Source organism: Oncorhynchus mykiss, chromosome 7, assembly GCF_013265735.2.
Source record: "Oncorhynchus mykiss isolate Arlee chromosome 7, USDA_OmykA_1.1, whole genome shotgun sequence".
NCBI classification, from domain to species: domain Eukaryota; kingdom Metazoa; phylum Chordata; class Actinopteri; order Salmoniformes; family Salmonidae; genus Oncorhynchus; species Oncorhynchus mykiss.
This window is the reverse complement of record NC_048571.1, coordinates 79,651-104,371: the sequence shown is the minus strand read 5'-3', so window position 1 is coordinate 104,371 and position 24,721 is coordinate 79,651. Positions and strand designations below refer to the sequence as shown.

General features: G+C 44.1%; 1 protein-coding gene and 1 long non-coding RNA gene across 2 annotated transcripts in view; both read right to left on the bottom strand.

The window, feature by feature from the left end:
- Positions 1 to 24,721, bottom strand: part of LOC118965192 (gastrula zinc finger protein XlCGF28.1-like) — a 115,935-nt gene that overhangs the window by 41,464 nt on the left and 49,750 nt on the right. The gene's annotated exons all lie outside the window — the stretch shown is intronic.
- LOC118965195 lies at positions 21,862 to 23,988 on the bottom strand. Its single transcript, XR_005052461.1, has 3 exons — positions 23,972 to 23,988; positions 22,887 to 22,998; positions 21,862 to 22,323 (listed from the first exon to the last, which is right to left on the bottom strand). It is a non-coding gene; the product is annotated as an uncharacterized LOC118965195 (long non-coding RNA).

The following is a 24,721-nucleotide window of genomic DNA, read 5'->3' as shown; positions in this document are numbered from 1 at the left end:
CTTTATTTAACTAGGCAAGTCGGTTAAGAACAAATTATTTTTTACAATAACGGCCCGGACTACGCTGGGCCAATTGTGCGCCGCCCTATGGGACTCCCAATCACAGCCGGTTGTGATACAGCCGAGAATCAAACCAGGGTTTGTAGTGAAGTCTCTAGCACTGAGATGCAGTGCCTTAGACCGCTGCGCCACTCGGGAGCCCCTTGAAGTGTTGAAGGTCCCCAAGAACACAGTGGCCTCCATCATTCATTCTTTAAATTTGTATTTTATTTGTTCCTAGTAGGACAATCAACAATTACAGAAATACAATTGATTGTTTTATTCCCCCCCCCCCCAACACAAAGACAGACAAAAACATATACCAACCAGACAAATAAATAACAAGTTAACGTTGATGTCAACTTTGTGAACAGAGTGCCCCATGGTGGCGGTGGGGTTATGGTATGGGCAGGCATTTATTTTCAGCAAACTTAACATGTGTACATTTTTGTATGAACATAAGATTCAACAACTGAGACATAAAGTGAACAAGTTCCACAGACGTGATTAACAGAAATTGAATAATGTGTCCCTGAACAAAAGGGGGTGGGGGGGTCAAAATCAAAAGTGGCCACCAGCTGCATTAAGTACTGCAGTGTATCTCCTCCTCATGGACTGCACCTGATTTCTAGGACACATCTGCACATTTCTTGAGCTCTGAAGTGCTCGTGTGCAATAACTTAATAATAAATAATTCACCTTTGCATTCCTTCCAAACAATGCAATTTAAAAAAAAACTTCTGCAAAGGGTAATGTTTACAAATATTAGTCCACTCTGTTCATAACAGATTTTAGTTTTGGGAACAGAAAACTGTTTTGAGTCATTCATTAAGTTATGTAAATTCAAGAAATCTACTATAGGTTAAGTTTAGTTACGTTGTGTAGCGTGTACTTTTGTCTAATTTGAATTAATTCATGTTTTGTTGTCAATGCTTACCTACCTGACCTATTGAAATGAGATGGACAGGAGCTCACTGGAGCTGAGGACCAGCACCTCAATGTTCTACTGCTTCAGCTCATGTTCCTCTTATAGAAAAATAGCTCAACAGTATTGTGTATCTGAATAATAACAGTACTGGCACCCATAATGAGTACATACACCTATTTCAGTCCAAGTAAGGCACTGAATTTGATAATTGAACAAGAAGAAATAGAATATATTTTAATTGAGAATAAAGAAAGTGCCAGAACTGTCAAGACAATGAACTTTTTGTGTCTGTTTCACATTGTTACCTCAGGACGACTAGAATTAAGTCTGAGGCCGGTAACATCAATTGTGAGGACAAACCCAGCCTGCCCCTCTCCTTCCACACTATGTCCAAACCTACATTCACTGGGTCTTGATTGTGACAGTGGAGCCCAGTTTGCACTGCAGGATCCAGAGATGGCATCAGTGAAGCTGGAAGACTGGAAGATTGGGAAATGTGTTTCTCATGGTAAGAACAGGTTCTATCTATCCAAGTTTGTTATTCATTCCAACTTCCCACTGTGCTTGAAAATGTGCAGTAGAACTGTTTCACGATGAACTGTTTCAATGAGAAGGTAGATGTTATTTCATGCTACTGAGACTTGCATGGTTTAACACCATTATTGCCAGCATTTGTTTTATTCACTGGGCTATCTGGAGTGATCAGATAGGAGACTGAAGAAGTGAAGTAGACAAACTGCTGGTGTTTTTAAAGTTCTATGATTGAATTTATTTTAATTTTTTAAATGTACATTTATTTATTATTTACATTGACATCCTACATCCTGCCAAACCCGGACGATGCTGGGCCAATTGTGCACTGCCCTATGGGACTTCCAATCATGTGATACAGCCTTGTTACCAACCCTTGTGATAGTGAGTGGAAGATGATGTGACTCATAATTTTAACGACTTTAAGAAAGGTTTTATTCTCTTTTGTTTTGTACAGCCTATTGATATGAATAAATATGTCACCTGGTACAGCAGAAGAGGACTGGCCACCTCTTTTAGCATGGTTCCTCTCTACGTTTCTTCCTAGGTTCCTGCTTGCTAGGGAGTTTTTTGTGTGACCACTTTGCATCTACATCTGCATTGCTTGCTCTTTGGGGATTGAGGCTGGGTTACTGTAAAGATCTTTGTGACAACTTCTGATGTAATAAGGGCTACATAAATACATGTGATTGACATGTATATCACATCAACTGACTGGTTCTTCTGATGTTGTTCATACAGGAGACCACGTTGAGACATTCTCTACATCCAGAGAGCAACAGCAGGAAGATCACAGAGCTAAGAGGTCTCACCACTGCCCACATTGTGAGGAGATTTTCCCATTTCTATCAAAGCTAAAAATACACCTAAAAATACACACAATAGAGAATCGGTATTCCTGTACTGACAGTAGGAAGAATTTCACAACATCAAAGGCTCTGACAGTTCATCAGAGAGTGCTTACAGGAGAGAAGCCGTATTCCTGCTCTGACTGTGTAAAATGCTTCACAACATCAACTGAGCTAAAAGTTCACCAGAGAACACACACAGGAGAGAAGCCTTACTCCTGCTCTGATTGTGGAAAGAGTTTCTCTCAACTAGGCACCTTAAAACACCATGAACGTATACACACGGGAGAGAAGCCTTACTCCTGCTCTGACTGTGGAAAGAGTTTCTCTGTACTGGAACACTTGAAAGCACATGAACGTATACATACAGGTGAGAAGCCTTACTCCTGCTCCGATTGTGTTAAATGCTTCACAACATCAACTGGGCTAAAAGTTCATCAGAGAACACATACAGGAGAGAAGCCTTACTCCTGCTCTGATTGTGTAAAATGCTTCACAACATCATCTAGGCTAAAAGTTCATAAGAGAACCCATACAGGAGAGAAGCCTTACTTCTGCTCTGACTGTGCTGTGAGTTTCTCTCTACTGAGCCACTTAAAACGACATGCACATATACACACAGGAGAAAAGCCATACTCCTGCTCTGACTGTGGAACGAGTTTCTCTCTACTGAGCCATTTAAAACGACATACACATATACACACAGGAGAGAAGCCTTACTCCTGCTCTGAATGTGGAAAGAGTTTCTCTGTACTGGGTCACTTAAAAAGACACCGACATGTACATACGGGAGAGAAGCCTTATTCCTGCTCTGACTGTGTAAAATGCTTCACAACATCAACTGAGCTAAAAGTTCATCAGAGAACACACAAAGGAGAGAAGCCTTACTCTTGCTCTGATTGTGAAAAATGCTTCACAACATCAACTGGGCTAAAAGTTCATCAGAGAAAACACACAGGAGAGAAGCCTTACTCCTGCTCTGATTGTGTAAAATTCTTCACAACATCAACTGGGCTAAAAGTTCATCAGAGAACACACACAGGAGAGAAGCCTTACTCCTGCTCTGACTGTGGAAAGGGTCTCTCTCGAATGGGCCAGTTAAGAAGACACCAACGTAAACATAAAGGAAATAGGCCGTACCACTGATCTGACTAGAAAATGTTTTAAAACAACAGCTGAGCTAAAAGTTAATCAAAGAACACACAGGAGAGAAGCCTGACTCTTGCTCTGATTTTGTTAAATGCTTCACAACATCAACTGGGCTAAAAGTTCATCAGAGAACACACACAGGAGAGAAGCCTGGGCAATGTAAAAACACACCAACAGATACACACTTAAGAGAAGCCTTATCACTTCACTGACTGTGATAATATATTCTACAGACTGGGCCATTTAAAAAGACACCAATGTATACATAAAGGAGAGAAGCCTCATCAGTTCTCTCAGACCAGCTAAGATTAATCACGCCACTTAATTCTCATCTCATTAAGTAATTGGCAACGTTGAATTGGCTCAAATAAAGAAAGTGTAGAACACTCTATTGTAATCCTATTGTTTCTCACTGTGAGAGAAGTGTGCAGAGGAAAGGGGGCGTTTATAGAATGTTAGCCTCTCTTTACTTTACTGATCAGTGTGCACCTTGTCGGTTTTGGTGAGTTTTGTTAGCTTCTACTGTAAAGATATTGAGCTGACCTTGGATTTGCCCTTAAGGTTGAATATCCTCTGTGAGGCATCTCACAATGGAGTGGTTGACTGGGTGGTACTGCTTCACTCTGCAGTTTTCTGTGGGAATGAGCTAGTAGACACAACATACACTGAGTGTACAAAACATTAAGGACACCTGTTCTTTCCATGACATAGACTGACCAGCTGAACGCTATGATCGTTAATGATGTAGTTTTTGTGTATTTATTATGGATCCTCAATAGCTTTCAGCAAAAAACAAGAAACTGCGGTTGCAATGGGCTAAGGAATGAAAACACTGGAAAATTGGAAGCATACTGCCTGGTCTGATGAACCCTGGTTCCTGCTGTTTCATGCTGATGGGAGGACTGGGGTATGGAGGAAACCACGAGGACATACATCCAGTGGTGGAAAAAGTACCAAACTGTCAGACTGAGTGAAAGTAATGAAACCTCAATAGAAAATGACTCAAGTAAAAGTGAAAGTCACCCAGTAAAATACTACTTGAGTAAAAGTCACCCAGTAAAATACTACTGGAGTAAAAGTATTTGGTTGTAAATATACTTATGTATTAAAAGTAATTGCTAAAATATACTATATAAGGAATGGAAACACTGGACACTAGAAAATTGGAAACATACTGCCTGGTCTGATGAATCCCTGTTCCTGCTGTTTCATGCTGATGGGAGGACTGGGGTATGGAGGAAATCACGAGGACATACATCCAGTGGTGGAAAATGTACCTAACTGTCATACTGAGTGAAAGTAATGAAACCTCAATAGAAAATGACTCAAGTAAAAGTGAAAGTCACCCATTAAAATACTACTGGAGTAAAAGTATTTGTTTGTAAATATACTTAAGTATCAATAGTAAAAGTATGAATAATTTCAAATTCCTGAAATTAAGCAAACCAGATGGCACAACTGTGTTGTTTTTTATAACACGGATAGCCAGGGGCTCACTCCAACACTCAGACATAATTCACAAACGAAGCATTTGTGTTAAGTGAGTCCGCCAGATCAGAGGCAGTAGGGATGACAAGAGATGTTCTCTGTTTAGAGAGTCCACCAGATCAGAGGCAGTAGGGATGACAAGAGATGTTCTCTGTTTAGTGAGTCCACCAGATCAGAGGCAGTAGGGATGACAAGAGATGTTCTCTGTTTAGAGAGTCCACCAGATCAGTGGCAGTAGGGAGGACCAGGGATGTTCTCTGTTTAGTGAGTCCACCAGATCAGAGGCAGTAGGGAGGACCAGAGATGTTCTCTGTTTAGTGAGTCCACCAGATCAGTGGCAGTAGGGAGGACCAGGGATGTTCTCTGTTTAGTGAGTCCACCAGATCAGAGGCAGTAGGGAGGACCAGAGATGTTCTCTGTTTAGTGAGTCCACCAGATCAGAGGCAGTAGGGAGGACCAGGGATGTCCTCTGTTTAGAGAGTCCACCAGATCAGAGGCAGTAGGGATGACCAGGGATGTTCTGTTTAATGAGTCCACCAGATCAGAGGCAGTAGGGAGGACCAGGGATGTTCTCCGTTTAGTGAGTCCACCAGATCAGAGGCAGTAGGGAGGACCAGAGATGTTCTCTTGTTTAGAGAGTCCGCCAGATCAGAGGCAGTAGGGATGACCAGAGATGTTCTCTGTTTAGAGAGTCCGCCAGATCAGAGGCAGTAGGGAGGACCAGAGATGTTATCTGTTTAGTGAGTCCGCCAGATCAGAGGCAGTAGGGATGACCAGGGATGTTATCTGTTTAGTGAGTCCACCAGATCAGAGGCAGTAGGGAGGACCAGGGATGTCCTCTGTTTAGAGAGTCCACCAGATCAGAGGCAGTAGGGATGACCAGAGATGTTCTCTGTTTAGAGAGTCCGCCAGATCAGAGGCAGTAGGGAGGACCAGAGATGTTCTCTGTTTAGTGAGTCCACCAGATCAGAGGGAGTAGGGAGGACCAGAGATGTTCTCTGTTTAGTGAGTCCACCAGATCAGAGGCAGTAGGGAGGACCAGAGATGTTCTCTGTTTAGTGAGTCCACCAGATCAGAGGCAGTAGGGAGGACCAGAGATGTTCTCTGTTTAGTGAGTCCACCAGATCAGAGGCAGTAGGGAGGACCAGAGATGTTATCTGTTTAGTGAGTCCACCAGATCAGAGGCAGTAGGGAGGACCAGAGATGTTCTCTGTTTAGTGAGTCCGCCAGATCAGAGGCAGTAGGGATGACCAGGGATGTTATCTGTTTAGTGAGTCCACCAGATCAGAGGCAGTAGGGAGGACCAGGGATGTTATCTTGATTAGTGAGTCCACCAGATCAGAGGCAGTAGGGATGACCAGAGATGTTCTCTGTTTAGTGAGTCCACCAGATCAGAGGCAGTAGGGAGGACCAGAGATGTTCTCTGTTTAGTGAGTCCACCAGATCAGAGGCAGTAGGGAGGACCAGAGATGTTCTCTGTTTAGTGAGTCCACCAGATCAGAGGCAGTAGGGAGGACCAGGGATGTTCTCTTGATTAGTGAGTCCACCAGATCAGAGGCAGTAGGGATGACCAGAGATGTTCTCTGTTTAGAGAGTCCACCAGATCAGAGGCAGTAGGGAGGACCAGAGATGTTCTCTGTTTAGAGAGTCCACCAGATCAGAGGCAGTAGGGAGGACCAGAGATGTTCTCTGTTTAGTGAGTCCACCAGATCAGAGGCAGTAGGGAGGACCAGAGATGTTCTCTGTTTAGTGAGTCCACCAGATCAGAGACAATAGGGATGACCAGGGATGTTATCTGTTTAGTGAGTCCACCAGATCAGAGGCAGTAGGGAGGACCAGAGATGTTCTCTGTTTAGTGAGTCCACCAGATCAGAGGCAGTAGGGAGGACCAGAGATGTTCTCTGTTTAGTGAGTCCACCAGATCAGAGGCAGTAGGGAGGACCAGAGATGTTCTCTGTTTAGTGAGTCCACCAGATCAGAGGCAGTAGGGAGGACCAGGGATGTTCTCTTGATTAGTGAGTCCACCAGATCAGAGGCAGTAGGGATGACCAGAGATGTTCTCTGTTTAGAGAGTCCACCAGATCAGAGGCAGTAGGGAGGACCAGAGATGTTCTCTGTTTAGAGAGTCCACCAGATCAGAGGCAGTAGGGAGGACCAGAGATGTTCTCTGTTTAGTGAGTCCACCAGATCAGAGGCAGTAGGGAGGACCAGAGATGTTCTCTGTTTAGTGAGTCCACCAGATCAGAGACAATAGGGATGACCAGGGATGTTCTCTTGATTAGTACGTGAACTGGACCATTTTATTTCCTGTTCTAATTGTAAAAACGTACTTTTGGCTGTCAGGGAAAATGTATGTAGTAAACGGCACATTCTTTTCTTTCGGAATGTAGTGAAATAAAAGTAATTGTCAAAAATATAAATAGTAAAGTGCAGATACCCCCCCAAAAACTACTAAAGTAGTTCTTTAAAGCTTTTTTTGCTTAAGTACTTTACACCACTGCATGCATCCACTCCGTGTGTCAGCATTGCAGGCTGGTGGTGTGATGGTGTGGGGTGTGTTTTCAGGACACACATTGGGCCCCTTGATAAAAGTTGAACAACATTTGAATGCCACAGGATATCTAAACATCATTGCCAATCAGGTGCATCCCTTCATGGCAGCAGTGTATCCATCTGCAAATAGATTTCTTCAGCAGGATTATGCCACAAGGCTTGTCCAGGAATGGTTCCAAGAACATGACAGTGAATTCAGTTTACTGAAGTGGCCTGACGAGTCACCAGATCTCAATCCAATTGTGCATCTGTGGGAGGAGATGGAACGAGCTATTCGGAGTAGATATCATTTCCCAGCCAACTTGACACAATGGTGGGAAGCATTGGAGTCAACAAGGGCCAGCATCCCTGTGGAACGTTCTCAACACTTTGGACAGTCCATGTTCTGATGCATTGAGGCTGCTCTCTCCTATCCGTGTGTGTCAGAAAAGATGGTCTGATGATCAGTTTTTAGCATTAATTTGAGTGAATTGTTTTATATTACTAAACAACTTTTATTTAATGATAAACAGCCTATGAATCGACTACTTGTGTTTATTAATTTGTATTTTAATACTAGATTCATTATTGTAGTCATTGATGATGAATGTATTTGAATAACTGTGTTGAAGTTAATTGATCTGGCGGCAGGTAGAAATGAGTAAAAATAAAGAAAAACCCTTGACTGAGTGGGTGTGTCTCTTGTACATATCCAGAAGTGGACCTAGAAGTTTGTCCTTAATTATCTTCTACATATCTATTGGGAGCCCGTCTGGACCTGCCTTTTTACCTCCCTTCATATTGAAAATAGATGTTTCAACACAATCCAATTCCTTTTCCAGATCCAATTTAGTGTCTTCTGACAGAGGGAAAATCAAAACCTGATTAGTTAAGTTCTCAGGAGATCCAAAGTTGTAAAATGTATAATTTGCCCCATAATACCTTGTTGTGATATTTCACATAACTAGTATGTGCTTTGAAAGCCTCCCATCTGGTAGTCGCTGACGTTTGGTCAGTGTTCAATGTAAAATAAACATCTATATGCACTACAACATAATGTAAGACGTCTGGGTCCTGTAACCATCTGGGATGCAAACGCCATCTAGGAGGATCCTTTTACTAGTTTTGTATCCCTATAGAATAATGACAGGTGAAAGGTCACTCAGAACAATACTATCATATCCACTTCCTGCTACATTGGGAAGCAGTGAGCAAGAAACTAAAAAAGTAATCTATAGGAGAATGATTTAAATGTCGATGAGTAACGTGATTACTCCCTTTTCCTCGGGTTCTGAATCCTCCGAGGTTCACATAGATTAAAGTCCGTAAAGAAATGCTGTAATTTCTTTCTACTTTGCGAATGGAAAGTGTCTAACCAGAAGAGTGATCTAGAGGAGGACCAATTAAAATCCCCTGCCATTTGGAAGGGAGGTTATCAATAGAAATGGGATCATCATCAGGACCATAAACATTAACCAGATGAAGATGCTCATTCAAAGAGGTTCCTGTGTCAAAATATATATCTACCAGATGTATCAGTTATAATATTATCCACTTGAAACGGAACCGATTAGTGAATTAAAACCATAACGCCATGAGAATGAGAGGAGAAACAGGATGCTATTACTTGCCCTTGCCATCTCCTGTGTACTTTAAGTAGCACATTCTTCAACAAGTGAGTTTCTTGTAGGAACACAATAGACGAATGAAGTTGTTTAAGCCCAGTAATCACCTGTTTAAGCTTGGATAGTTTACAAACTCTACAGACATTCCACAAAGTAAATTTCAGTGTTAGATTTGAAGTAATTTAACCAAAGATGTAAACATGGAATAAGCTATAGCATAAAGATATATCTAAAATATGTTTAGTAACCAGAAGGACCTCATTAATATTTTGTAGTGAGAAAAATATGTAAAGATCTGTTGGAACAAACAAAAAGAAATCTATGCTAACAACAGGTAAACACTGAACCCCATTCCACTGTCTCCCTAACCGAGACATCCAACTCTTCCCCTCCCACCTCCCCCTAATCGTAGCCTGGTGGACGACTGATCCATTAAAGGGAGCAGTCTAACCTAACGACGCTAAACAAAACAAAGTGTCTCCTGCCTTCTCTCGGCCATTACTCCTCACGAGCAAAACAAAAGGCATATCTAGCAAGATGATATGTGATATATCACAACAAAAGGTGTATCTGGCAAGAGATGTGAAATATCAAATCAAATCAAATTTATTTATATAGCCCTTCGTACATCAGCTGATATCTCAAAGTGCTGTACTGAAACCCAGCCTAAAACCCCAAACAGCAAGCAATGCAGGTGTTGAAGCACATTGGCTAGGAAAAACTCCCTAGAAAGGCCAAAACCTAGGAAGAAACCTAGAGAGGAACCAGGCTATGAGGGTGGCCAGCCCTCTTCTGGCTGTGCCGGGTGGAGATTATAACAGAACATAGCCAAGATGTTCAAATGTTGATAAATGACCAGCATGGTCAAATAATAGGTCTGGGACAGGTAGCACGTCCGGTGAACAGGTCAGGATTCCATAGCTGCAGGCAGAACAGTTGAAACTGGAGCAGCAGCATGGCCAGGTGGACTGGGGACAGCAAGGAGTCATCATGCCAGGTAGTCCTGAGGCATGGTCCTATGGCTCAGGTCCTCCGAGAGAGCGAGAGAAAGAAAGAATTAGAGAGAGCATACTTAAATTTACACAGGACACCGGATAAGACAGGACAAATACTCCAGATATAACAGACTGACCCTAGCCCCCCGACACATACACTACTGCTGTCATGTACTGTCATGTTGTGTCTTGTCTCTGTCCTTTCCCTTCACCCTGTCTCCCTCTGCTGGTCGTTGTTAGGTTACCTTTCCACCCCCTCTTTCCCCCAGCTGTGCCTTGTCTCCTCCTAACCACCTCGTCACCCCTTTTCCCACCTGTTCCCTTTTTCCCTCTGATTAGTCCCCTATATCTCTCTCTGTTTTTGTTCCTGTCCTTGTCGGATTCTTGTTTGTTGTGTTTCATGCCTGAACCAGACTGTCGTCATGTTTGCTGTAACCTTGTCTTGTCCTGTCGGAATCTGCCGGTCCGTCTGAGCCTACCTATGTTTGGTAATTAAAGAAGCTCTGTTTAAGTTAATTCGCTTTTGGGTCCTCATTCACGCACCGTAACAGAAGAATCCGACCAAGAATGGACCCAGCGACTTCGGATCCTCTCCACTCAGCCGTCGGGATCCAGGGAGCGATGCTAGGCAGACACGAGCAGGAAGTGTCTGCTGCTCGACATGCCGTTGAGACCCTGGCCACCCAAGTCTCCAACCTCACAGAACAGGTTCACCATCTCCGCCTCGATCCACCGGCCACTTCCAGGGCTTTCGAATCTCCGGAGCCCAGAATCAATAACCCGCCGTGTTACTCTGGGGAGCCCACTGAATGCCGCTCGTTCCTCACCCAGTGTGATATTGTGTTTTCTCTCCAGCCCAACACTTACTCCAGGAGCACTGCTCGTGTCGCCTACGTCATATCTCTCCTTATTGGACGGGCTCATGAGTGGGGCACGGCAATCTGGGAGGCAAGGGCTGAGTGTACTAACCAGTATCAGGACTTTAAGGAGGAGATGATACGGGTTTTTGATCGATCTGTTTTTGGGGAGGAGGCTTCCAGGGCCCTGTCTTCCCTATGTCAAGGCAATCGATCCATAACAGACTACTCTATTGAGTTTCGCACTCTTGCTGTCTCCAGTGGCTGGAACGAGCCGGCCTTGCTCGCTCGTCTTCTGGAGGGTCTCCGCGCAGAGGTAAAGGATGAGATTCTCTCCCGGGAGGTTCCTTCCAGCGTGGATTCCTTGATTGAACTCGCTATTCGCATTGAGCGACGGGTTGATCTTCGTCACCGAGCTCGTGGAAAGGAGCTCGCGCTCTCCGTCGCCCCCCTCTCCGCATCACTACCATCTTCCTCTGCCGGCTCGGGTGCTGAGCCCATGCAGCTGGGAGGTATCCGCATCTCGACTAAGGAGAGGGAACGGAGAATCACCAACCGCCTCTGTCTCTATTGCGGTTCCGCTGGTCATTTTGTCACTTCATGTCCAGTAAAAGGCCAGAGCTCGTCAGTAAGCGGAGGGCTACTGGTGAGCGCTACTACTCCTGTCTCTCCTTCAAGATCCTGCACTACCTTGTCGGTCCATCTACGCTGGACCGGTTCGTCAGCTTCCTGCAGTGCCTTAATAGACTCTGGGGCGGAGGGCTGTTTTATGGACGAGACCTGGGCTCGGGAACATGACATTCCTCTCAGACAGTTAAAGGAGCCCACGGCCTTGTTCGCCCTGGATGGTAGTCCTCTCCCCAGGATTCAGCGTGAGACGCTACCTTTAACCCTCACTGTTTCTGGTAATCATAGTGAAACCATTTCTTTTTTAATTTTTCGTTCACCTTTTACACCTGTTGTTTTGGGCCATCCCTGGCTAGTTTGTCATAATCCTTCCATTAATTGGTCTAGTAATTCTATCCTCTCCTGGAACGTCTCTTGTCATGTGAAATGTTTAATGTCTGCTATCCCTCCTGTTTCCTCTGTCTCTTCTTCACAGGAGGAGCCTGGTGATTTGACAGGGGTGCCGGAGGAATATCACGATCTGCGCACGGTGTTCAGTCGGTCCAGGGCCACCTCTCTTCCTCCACACCGGTCGTATGATTGTAGTATTGATCTCCTTCCGGGAACCACCCCCCCCCGGGGTAGACTATACTCTCTGTCGGCTCCCGAACGTAAGGCTCTCGAAGATTATTTGTCTGTAGCTCTTGACGCCGGTACCATAGTCCCCTCCTCCTCTCCCGCCGGAGCGGGTTTTTTTTTTGTCAAGAAGAAGGACGGGTCTCTGCGCCCCTGCATAGATTATCGAGGGCTGAATGACATAACAGTGAAGAATCGTTATCCGCTTCCTCTTATGTCTTCAGCCTTCGAGATCCTGCAGGGAGCCAGGTTTTTCACTAAGTTGGACCTTCGTAACGCTTACCATCTCGTGCGCATCAGGGAGGGGGACGAGTGGAAGACGGCGTTTAACACTCCGTTAGGGCACTTTGAATACCGGGTTCTTCCTTTCGGCCTCGCTAACGCTCCAGCTGTCTTTCAGGCATTAGTCAATGATGTCCTGAGAGACATGCTGAACATCTTTGTTTTCGTTTACCTTGACGATATCCTGATTTTTTCACCGTCACTCCAGATTCATGTTCAGCACGTTCGACGTGTCCTCCAGCGCCTTTTAGAGAATTGTCTTTTTGTGAAGGCTGAGAAGTGCACTTTTCATGCCTCCTCCGTCACATTTCTCGGTTCTGTTATTTCCGCTGAAGGCATTAAGATGGATCCCGCTAAGGTCCAAGCTGTCATTGATTGGCCCGTCCCTAAGTCACGCGTCGAGCTGCAGCGCTTTCTCGGCTTCGCGAACTTCTATCGTCGTTTCATCCGTAATTTCGGTCAGGTGGCAGCTCCTCTCACAGCCCTTACTTCTGTCAAGACGTGCTTTAAGTGGTCCGTTTCCGCCCAGGGAGCTTTTGATCTCCTCAAGAATCGTTTTACATCCGCTCCTATCCTTGTTACACCTGACGTCTCTAGACAGTTCGTTGTCGAGGTTGACGCGTCAGAGGTGGGCGTGGGAGCCATTCTTTCTCAGCGCTCCCTCTCTGACGACAAGGTCCACCCATGCGCGTATTTTTCTCATCGCCTGTCGCCGTCGGAACGTAACTATGATGTGGGTAACCGCGAACTGCTCGCCATCCGGTTAGCCCTAGGCGAATGGCGACAGTGGTTGGAGGGGGCGACCGTTCCTTTTGTCGTTTGGACTGACCATAGGAACCTTGAGTACATCCGTTCTGCCAAACGACTTAATGCGCGTCAGGCGCGTTGGGCGCTGTTTTTCGCTCGTTTCGAGTTCGTGATTTCTTATCGTCCGGGCTCTAAGAACACCAAGCCTGATGCTTTGTCTCGTCTCTTCAGTTCTTCAGTAGCCTCCACTGACCCCGAGGGGATTCTCCCTGAGGGGCGTGTTGTCGGGTTGACTGTCTGGGGAATTGAGAGGCAGGTAAAACAAGCGCTCACTCACACTCCGTCGCCGCGCGCTTGTCCTAGGAACCTTCTTTTCGTTCCCGTTCCTACTCGTCTGGCCGTTCTTCAGTGGGCTCACTCTGCCAAGTTAGCCGGCCACCCTGGCGTTCGGGGTACGCTTGCTTCCATTCGCCAGCGTTTTTGGTGGCCCACCCGGGAGCATGACACGCGTCGTTTCGTGGCTGCTTGTTCGGTCTGCGCGCAGACTAAGTCCGGTAACTCTCCTCCTGCCGGCCGTCTCAGGCCGCTTCCTATTCCTTCTCGACCGTGGTCTCACATCGCCTTAGATTTTGTCACCGGACTGCCTTCGTCAGCGGGGAAGACTGTTATTCTTACGATTGTCGATAGGTTCTCTAAGGCGGCTCATTTCATTCCCCTTGCTAAGCTTCCTTCTGCTAAAGAGACGGCACAAATCATCATCGAGAATGTTTTCAGAATTCATGGCCTTCCGTCAGACGTCGTTTCGGACAGAGGTCCGCAATTCACGTCTCAATTTTGGAGGGAGTTTTGCCGTTTGATTGGGGCTTCCGTCAGTCTCTCTTCCGGCTTTCACCCCCAGTCTAACGGTCAAGCAGAACGGGCCAATCAGACTATTGGTCGCATCTTACGCAGTCTTTCTTTTCGTAACCCTGCGTCTTGGTCAGAACAGCTCCCCTGGGCAGAATACGCCCACAACTCGCTTCCTTCGTCTGCGACCGGGCTATCTCCTTTTCAGAGTAGCCTCGGGTACCAGCCTCCGCTGTTCTCATCTCAGTTCGCCGAGTCCAGCGTCCCCTCCGCTCAGGCTTTTGTCCAACGTTGCGAGCGCACCTGGAAGAGGGTCAGGTCTGCACTTTGCCGTTATAGGACGCAGACTGTGAGGGCTGCTAATAAGCGTAGAACTAAGAGTCCTAGATATTGTCGCGGTCAGAGAGTTTGGCTCTCCACTCAGAACCTTCCCCTTAAGACGGCTTCTCGCAAGTTGACCCCGCGGTTCATTGGTCCGTTCCGTATTTCTCGGGTCATTAATCCTGTCGCAGTTCGACTTCTTCTTCCGCGATACCTTCGTCGCGTCCACCCGGTCTTCCATGTCTCCTGCATCAAGCCCGTCCTTCGCGCCCCCGCTCGTCTTCCCCCCCCCCCCCCCCCATCCTTGTCGAGGGCGCACCCATCTACAGGGTCCGTAGAATTTTGGACATGCGTCCTCGGGGCCGTGGTCACCAGTACCTCGTAGATTGGGAGGGGTACGGTCCTGAGGAGAGGAGTTGGGTTCCCTCTCGGGACGTGCTGGACCGTGCGCTGATCGAGGATTTCCTCCGTTGCCGCCAGGTTTCCTCCTCGAGTGCGCCAGGAGGCGCTCGGTGAGTGGGGGGGTACTGTCATGTACTGTCATGTTGTGTCTTGTCTCTGTCCTTTCCCTTCACCCTGTCTCCCTCTGCTGGTCGTTGTTAGGTTACCTTTCCACCCCCTCTTTCCCCCAGCTGTGCCTTGTCTCCTCCTAACCACCTCGTCACCCCTTTTCCCACCTGTTCCCTTTTTCCCTCTGATTAGTCCCCTATATCTCTCTCTGTTTTTGTTCCTGTCCTTGTCGGATTCTTGTTTGTTGTGTTTCATGCCTGAACCAGACTGTCGTCATGTTTGCTGTAACCTTGTCTTGTCCTGTCGGAATCTGCCGGTCCGTCTGAGCCTACCTATGTTTGGTAATTAAAGAAGCTCTGTTTAAGTTAATTCGCTTTTGGGTCCTCATTCACGCACCGTAACAACTGCAGCATAAATACTGGAGGCTGAGACAGGAGGGGTCAGGAGACACTGTGGCCCCATCCGATGACACCCCCGGACAGGGCCAAACAGGAAGGATATAACCCCACCCACTTTGCCAAAGCACAGCCCCCACACCCCTAGAGGGATATCAACCACCAACTTACCATCCTGAGACAAGGCAGAGTATAGTATATCACAACAAAAGGTATATCCCAAGAAACAAAGAGATCTTTTGTTGAATCTGACAATTCATCTTAATGGTTGTACAGTCAGTCGTCTCAAATAAAACTGTGAAGGACCTCGGCGTTACTCTGGACCCTGATCTCTCTTTTGAACAACATATCAAGACTGTTTCAAGGACAGCTTTTTTCCATCTACGTAACATTGCAAAAATCAGTAACGTTCTGTACAAAAAGGATGCAGAAAAATGAATCCATGCTTTTGTCACTTCTAGGTTAGACTACTGCAATGCTCTACTTTCCGGCTACCCGGATAAAGCACTAAATAAACTTCAGTTAGTGCTAAATACGGCTGCTAGAATCCTGACTAGAACCCCCAAAAAGTATCATATTACTCCAGTGCTAGTCTCCCTACACTGGCTTCCTGTCAAGGCAAGGGCTGATTTCAAGGTTTTACTGCTAACCTACAAAGCATTACATGACCTTGCTCCTACCTATCTCTCTGATTTGGTCCTGCCGTACATACCTACACGTACGCTACGGTCACAAGACGCAGGCCTCCTAATTGTCCCTAGAATTTCTAAGCAAACAGCTAGAGGCAGGGCTTTCTCCTATAGAGCTCCATTTTTATGGAATGGTCTGCCTAACAATGTGAGAGACGCAAACTCGGTCTCAACCTTTAAGTCTTTACTGAAGACTCATCTCTTCAGTGGGTCATATGATTGAGTGTAGTCTGGCCCAGGAGTGTGAAGTTGAACGGAAAGGCTCAACTCGTCGTGTTTGGAGGACAAAGAATGCTGAGTTGCATCCAAAGAACACCACACCTACTGTGAAGCATGGGGGTGGAAACATCATGCTTTGGGGCTGTTTTTCTGCAAAGGGACCAGGACGACTGATCCGTGTAAAGGAAAGAATGAATGGGGCCATGTATCGTGAGCTTTTGAGTGAAAACCTCCTTCCATCAGCAAGGGCATTGAAGATGAAACGTGGCTGGGTCTTTCAGCATGACCTTGAATATGTGGACATCTATAAGTACCTAGATGTCTGGCTAGACTGTAAACTCTCCTTCCAGACTCATATCAAACATCTCCAATCGAAAATCAAATCTAGAGTCGGCTTTCTACTCCGCAACAAAGCCTCCTTCACTCACGCCGCCAAACTTACCCTAGTAAAACTGACTATCCTACCGATCCTCGACTTCGGCGATGTCATCTACAAAATTGCTTCCAACTCTCTACTCAGCAAACTGGATGCAGTTTATCACAGTGCCATCCGTTTTGTCACTAAAGCACCTTATACCACCCACCACTGCGACCTGTATGCTCTAGTCGGCTGGCCCTCGCTACATATTCGTCGCCAGACCCACTGGCTCCAGGTCATCTACAAGTCCATGCTAGGTAAAGCTCCGCCTTATCTCAGTTCACTGGTCACGATGGCAACACCCACCCGTAGCACGCGCTCCAGCAGGTGTATCTCACTGATCATCCCTAAAGCCAACACCTCATTTGGCCGCCTTTCGTTCCAGTTCTCTGCTGCCTGTGACTGGAACGAATTGCAAAAATCGCTGAAGTTGGAGACTTTTATCTCCCTCACCAACTTCAAACATCTGCTATCTGAGCAGCTAACCGATCGCTGCAGCTGTACATAGTCTATCAGTAAATAGCCCACCCATTTTTACCTACCTCATCCCCATACTGTTTTTATTTATTTACTTTTCTGCTCTTTTGCACACCAATATCTCTACCTGTACATGACCATCTGATCACTTATCACTCCAGTGTTAATCTGCAAAATTGTAATTATTCGCCTACCTCCTCATGCCTTTTGCACACAATGTATATAGACTCTCTTTTTTTCTACTGTGTTATTGACTTGTTAATTGTTTACTCCATGTGTAACTCTGTGTTGTCTGTTCACACTGCTATGCTTTATCTTGGCCAGGTCGCGGTTGCAAATGAGAACTTGTTCTCAACTAGCCTACCTTAAATAAAGGTGAAATAAAAAAATAAAATAAAAATGACAATGATCCCAAACACACCGCCCAGGCAACGAAGGAGTGGCTTCATAAGAATCATTTCAAGGTCCTGGAGTGGCCTAGCCAGTCTCCAGATCTCAACCCCATAGAAAATCTTTGGAGGGAGTTGAAAGTCCGTGTTTCCCAGCAACAGCCCCAAAACATCACTGCTCTAGAGGAGATCTGCATGGAGGAATGGGCCAAAATACCAGCAACAGTGTGTGAAAACCTTGTGAAGACTTACAGAAAAAGTTTGACCTCTGTCATTGCCAACAAAGGGTATATAACAAAGTATTGAGATAAACTTTTATTGACCAAATACTTATTTTCCACCATAATTTGCAAATAAATTCATTAAATTCATTAAAAATCCTACAATGTGATTTTCTGGATTTTTTTTTTTTCCCCTCATTTAGTCTGTCATAGTTGAAGTGTACCTATGATGAAAATTACAGGCCTCTCTCATCTTTTTAAGCGGGAGAACTTGCACAATTGTTGGCTGACTAAATACTTTTTTGCCCCACTGTGTGCACGAACTCTTCCGAACTGTTTCGGCTGTTTTTATTGAACCTTTATTTAACTAGGCAGTTCTTATCGACTTACACTGTAGAAGCACTGGTCCTTACATTTTAATTCCAGGTTGCATATGTTGGGGAATAATCAGAATTAGTTGGTAACATAGGTAAGATGTTTTATATTCATCATATGTTTGTAAGTTACTTCTCATCAGAACGTGTTTGTATAATACTGTGGCGGGGTTGCAGTATCTGTTCTCTGTCAAGACTAAGTTGTTTGGGCCGGAGAGACGGGAGAGGTCAAGTGTGTATCTCTTGGCTCCACAATGTCTATGTGCCAGTCAATGTGTCTCTGTGATCTTGTCAAGATAGGATGGATTTGATATATGCCTGTTGATATGGAGGATTTGTTAAGGTTCTGAGTTTGAGAAAATAACATAGTTTAGGAGACAAAGCTGAACGATAAATTATGCCGATGCTGTCTGGCTATGTGTGTCTTTGCTATAAAGGATCTCAGTTGCAATGTGTAAGGGACTCTCAGAGAATTCATTGATAGACACTGAATTGATCTGAGAGTCACAGGGTTGTGATGGAGCTCATATAATTAAAGATGGACTTTGTGATAACTAACTCCGACTTGTGTGTGGTTTTCTCTCATGATTTGGTAAATACAGGAAATTTCCACAACACATATTACAAAATTTAAGGGCATATCAGATGGTCTGCTCTGTCCATAACAGTCACACCAAGCATAGGGTTGGTTGGTATAAGATTGAAATGGGTAAATAATGTACCCATGAAAACCATATGAAATAGCTCCCCAATAGCATCTGATGTATATATTTAATGTATTACATGACTGGTGACCACAGCCCTTCCAACAATACATTTAAATCATGTTTTACTGTGATTGTTTCACCCTGCTGAATGTTTTCAATGTATTCCATTTCAAATGTGTCTCCCAGTGCAGCTTTACTTCCAGGCTATTATGACACATCTGGCAGTTTCTTCTATGTTTCTAGGTCTAGTACAATGGAAAACATATTGTTTTTTGGTCACTACCATTGCAGGAAAATACCATGCTACTGGTGCAACTAGCAAACCAAAAACAACATAATAGTAGTTACTTAGCCTGATAACACATCACTCCCGACAGACACAGGCAAAAATGTAGCAGCCTATACATCTAATCATTAGCGATCTGACATGCTGTATTGCCTGGAAATTGTAGGCTACTAACTTACTATGGCCCTGTACCTCTGGCCAGGGAAGGCAAAGTTGTAATGTTGTGTATTGTATATACAGAATTTCACTTCAAACAGTTTATTTCATTGAATTATACACAAGAGAGAAAAACATGTATGTACAAACATTATTTTTCATTACAATCTTGTCAGTTAGCGGATGCTCTTATCCAGAGCAACTTATGGGACAAATAAGAGTTAATTACCTTGCTTAAGGGCACAATGACAGATTTTTCACCAAGTTAGCTCGGGATTCAAACCAGCAACCTTTCAGTTACTGGCCCAACACTCTTAACCACTAGGCTACCTGCCAGATCAATTAACTTCAACACAGTTATTCAAACACATTCATCCTCAATGACTAAAATAATAAATTTAGTATTAAAAGACAAATTAATAAACACAAGTAGTCGATTCATAGCCTGTTCATCATTAAACAAAATTTGTTTAGTAATATAAAATAATCCACCCAAACTAATGCTAAAAACTGATCATCACACCATCTTTATCTGATATACACTGTGTACAAAACATCAGGAACACCTTCCTAATATTGAGTAACACCCCCCTTTGTCCTCAGAACAGCCTCAATGCATCAGTACATAGACTGTCCAAGGTGTTGAGAGTGTGCCACAGGGATGCTGGTCCATGTTGACTCCAATGCTTTATTGTGTCAAGTTGGCTGGGAGTGGATCTACTCTGAATAGCCCGTTCCTTCTCCTCCCACAGATGCACAATTACAGTGAATTCAGCTGTTCTTGGAACCATTACTGGACAAGCCTTGTGGCACAAGGCATAATCCTGCTGAAAAAGTATATTTGCAGATGCATACAGTCCTGCCATGAAGGGACGCATCTGATTGGCAATGATGTTTAGATATTTTTTGTTGTTGTGCACTCTCCTCAAACAATTGCATTATATTTTTTTCACTTTCATAGCTACTGTTAATTGAACACTGCAGTTAGATTAACTAGAATTTAAGCTTTCTGTCGATATAAAGAAATGTCTATGTACCAGAAAGTCGTCTGTTGTATACAACATCATTCTAGTCACATTAGCGCACGTTAGCAACAACCGTCCCGGTTTAGGGACACCCATCCCGTTGAGCAGGGGTGGGCAACTCCAGTCCTCGGGCCTGATTGCTAGGGATGGAGAAAAGTGTGACACCAAACACAACAGATTAATCAAATTACATTCTAAACTGAAGATCATGATTAGGTGATAATTGGAGTCAGGTGTGTTAGCTGGGGCTGGGGCAAAACTGTGACACCAATCAGGCCCTCGAGGACTGGAAATGCCCACCAAGAGGATAATTTAAGGAATTTTAAATTATTAATTATTTTACTTTTGATACTTAAGTCTATTTACAACCAAATACTTAGACTTTAACTCAAGTAGTATTTTACTTGGTGACTTTCACTTGAGTTACTCTTGCTACATTAAGAGCAGAATTAAGGCTTCTCTCCTGTGTCTGTTCACTGATGACCTTTTAGGTCAGCTGTTGTTTTAAACAATTGTTCACAGTCAGATCAGTGCTAAGGCTTCTCTTTGTTTACCTTGGTGTCTTTTTAACTGACACATTCCAGAGAAACTCTTTCAACAGTCAGAGCAGGAGTAAGGCTTCTCTCCTGTGTGTGTTCTCTGATGAACTTTTAGCTCAGCTAATGTTGTGAAGTATTTTATACAGTCAGAGCAGGAGTACGGCTTCTCTCCTGTGTGTATACGTTCATGTGTTTTTAAGTGGCCCAGTTGAGAGAAAATCTTTCCACAGTCAAAGCAGGAGTAAGGCTTCTCTCCTGTGTGTGTTCTCTGATGAACTTTTAGCTCAGCTGATGTTTTGAAGCATTTTACACAGTCACAGCAGGAGTAAGGCTTCACTCCTGTATGTCTACGTTCATGTGTTTTTAAGAGGTCCAGTCGAGAAAAACTCTTCCCACAGTCAGAGCAGGAGCAAGGCTTCTCTGATGTGTGTGTTCTTTGATGAACTTTTAGCTCAGCTGATGTTTTGAAGCATTTTACACAGTCACAGCAGGAGTAGGGCTTCTCCCCTGTATGTATACGTTCATGTGTTTTTAAGTGGCCCAGTTGAGAAAAACTCTTTCCACAATTAGAGCAGGAATAAGGCTTCACTACCGTATGTATATGTTCATGTGTTTTTAAGGTTCTCAGTAGAGGGAAACTCTTTCCACAGTCAGAGCAGGAGTAAGGTTTCTCTCCGGTGTGTGTTCTCTGGTGAACTTTTAGCTCAGCTGTTGTTGTGAAGCATTTTATACAGTCAGAGCAGGAGTAAGGCTTCACTCCTGTATGTATACTTTCATGTGTTTTTAAGATGTCCAGTCGAGAGAAACTCTTTCCACAGTCAGAGCAGGAGTAAGGCTTCACTCCTGTATGTATACGTTCATGTGTTTTTAAGTTGCACAGTACAGAGTAACTCTTTCCACAGTCAGTGCAGAAGAAAGGCTTCTCTCCTGTGTGTGTTCTCTGATGAACTTTTAGCTCAGCTGATGTTGTGAAGCATTTTACACAGTCAGAGCAGGAGTAAGGCTTCAATCCTGTATGTATACGTTCATGTGTTTTTAAGTGGGAAAGTTGAGAGAAACTCTTTCCACAGTCAGAGCAGAAGAAAGGCTTCTCTCCTGTGTGTGTTCTCTGGTGAACTTTTAGCTCAGCTGATGTTGTGAAGCATTTTACACAATCAGAGCAGAAGTAAGGCTTCACTCCTGTATGTATATGTTCATGTGTTTTTAAGTGGCCCAGTCGAGAGAAACTCGCCCCACAGTCAGAGCAGGAGTAAGGCTTCTCTCCAGTGTGCACTCTCTGATGAACCGTCAGATTCCCTGATGTTGTGAATCTCTTCCCACAGTCAATACAGGAATACGGATTCTGTCCTGTGTGTATTTTTTGGTGTATTTTTAGCTTTGATAGAATTGGGAAAATCTCCTCACAATGTGGGCAGTGGTGAGACCTGTTAGCTCTGTGATCTTCCCTCTGTTGCTCTCTGGATGTAGAGAATGTCTCAACGTGGTCTCCTGTGTGAACAACATCAGAACAACCAGTCAGTTGGTGTGATATACATGTCAATCAAATGTATTTTATGAACCCCTTTTTACATCAGCAGCTGTCACAAAGTGTTCTACAGAAAGCCAGCTTAAAATCCCGAAAGAGCAAGCAATGCAGATATAGCAGCACAGTCCTCTTCTGTCTGTACCGGGTGACATATGTATTCATATCAGTAGGCTGTACAATACAGGGGAATAAAACTATTCTAAAAGTGGGTAAGAGATGAAAGCTAAAAAGGGGCGTGTCATCCTCCACTCACTATAACAAGGGTTAGATACTACACAGACTCATTTCATAGGACTTTAAAACACTGGCAGTTTGTCTACTTCACTTCTTTAGTCTCCTCTCTGATCACTCCAGACAGCCCAGTGAATAAAACAAATGCTGGCAATACTGGTGTCAAACCATGCAAGTCTCAGTAGCATGAAAAAACAGCTACTTTTTCATTTTTTCATTGAAACAATTATACTGCAACTTCTCATGCAGTGGAACTTTGGAATGAAAAACAAACTTAGATAGAACCTGATCTCACCATGAGAAACAGATTTCCCAATCTTCTCTTCCTCTTCATCATCTTTAATGTTGACATTCAGCTCCAGTGTTTGACTGCAGTCTTCCAGCTTCACTGATGCCATCTCTGGATCCTGCAGAGCAAACTGGGCTCCACTGTCATTTTTCATTTTTTCCTGTTCAATTATCTAATTCAGTGCTTGACTTGAACTGAAATAGGTGCCGGTAATGTTGATATTTAGATGCAGGAGCTCCACAATACTGTTGAGCTAATATTTTATAAGAGGAACATGAGCTCAAGCAGTAGAAATTTGAGGTGACGGTACTCAGCTCCAGTGAGCTCCTGTCCAAGTCGAGCACTGATCTCATTTCAATAGATCTGGTAACTAAGCATTGACAAAACATGAATTAATAAATATTAGACAAATTATACACTTTAAAATTAGGGTACACAACTGTAAATGCACTTAATCTATAGTAGATATCCCCTATACACAAATGCATAAATGACTCAAAAAAACATTTAGTACAAGGTTGCAGTATGTTGTAGGCAGCACTATGTACTATTTTCCTGAATAACCTGGTCTTCCCTGTATTATTCATATCAAAAAACTATATTATTTCCGTTCACACCATAGTAACATTTATAGACAGACAGAAACAACTGAATGTCTCTGAATATTAGTACACGTGTAAAAAAATTGATAATAATTACATTTAGCTCCAAAACAGTAGTGCAACCACAAAATTGTCTTTCTGTTGCACGCTCAGTGCCTACACTGAAGTGCGTCGATGCAGACGGAGTGGAATCCGCCATTTTACCAGCTCGTGAATTTTACACAAAACCAAAAATGACATGTAAAACGAACCCGGAAATCTAAAAAAAATTATCCTTTATGAAATGACCTTAACGAAATGATAAACATCCACTCAGACTAAACCAAAGTCTCTACGTGACTTGTAAAAAAAAGTCATCACGTTCACTCATGCGGTTTGACATAAAAATAGCACATAAAACCTTTATCAAAACGTCATAATAACTTGACGTATTTGTTACCTAGCCTGTTATGACATGTTCTTTCGATATTATAACGTGCTATTACATACCAGTAGTAATATATTTGAAACGGACACAGAAGTGTCGTCTCGACTGCACAATTCTGGTGTATTCTTTATTCCGAAGAATGATGTGCGCCTGCGCGGAACTTCCTTTTCCCCCACTACCAGTTTCTAAACCCAGAGACGTAACAACGCGAGACTTCAGAGAACGATTGCGAAGCAGACCAAGCCTGGGTTTGACAAGTCAATGAGAGAAGTGAAGAATTCTGATACTTTTGCAGCGGTTAACGGGGATCCTAATGAATACCAAAAAGATTCCTTCGGCACACACTTGAAACATGGCCATTATTTTATGTCATAACTGCAGTGGTTTATTCACAATAGCTCTCACTGCGTATCTTACATATCGCAGATTCACATGAGTAGGCAGAAACTCTTAACTCTCCCAACGAAACTCCAGATATAACACCTTTTATCCGTGCCCTGCTCCGAAAAACAATGCTCTCTCCTTCTGCTCTTCTGAGCCGCATGAAATCAAAACAAAACCACTACTGGTCACTCTGACTGACTCTACCTTTCCTAATGCCTCCTTTACCATCTTCCTGACCTCAAATGATCTCCCCAAAATACATCATTGTTGATGAATCGCACTCCAAAAGAACCCGATGTTAGTTTACAACTTTTGGTATTTTTGCTAAATTGTTCGTTGTCCCGGTCATTCTTACCAACTTTACTCAACTGGGAGATATCGGACTCGAACAAGCACCTCCGCTTCGCCATATTTCCCTACAAAAAAAA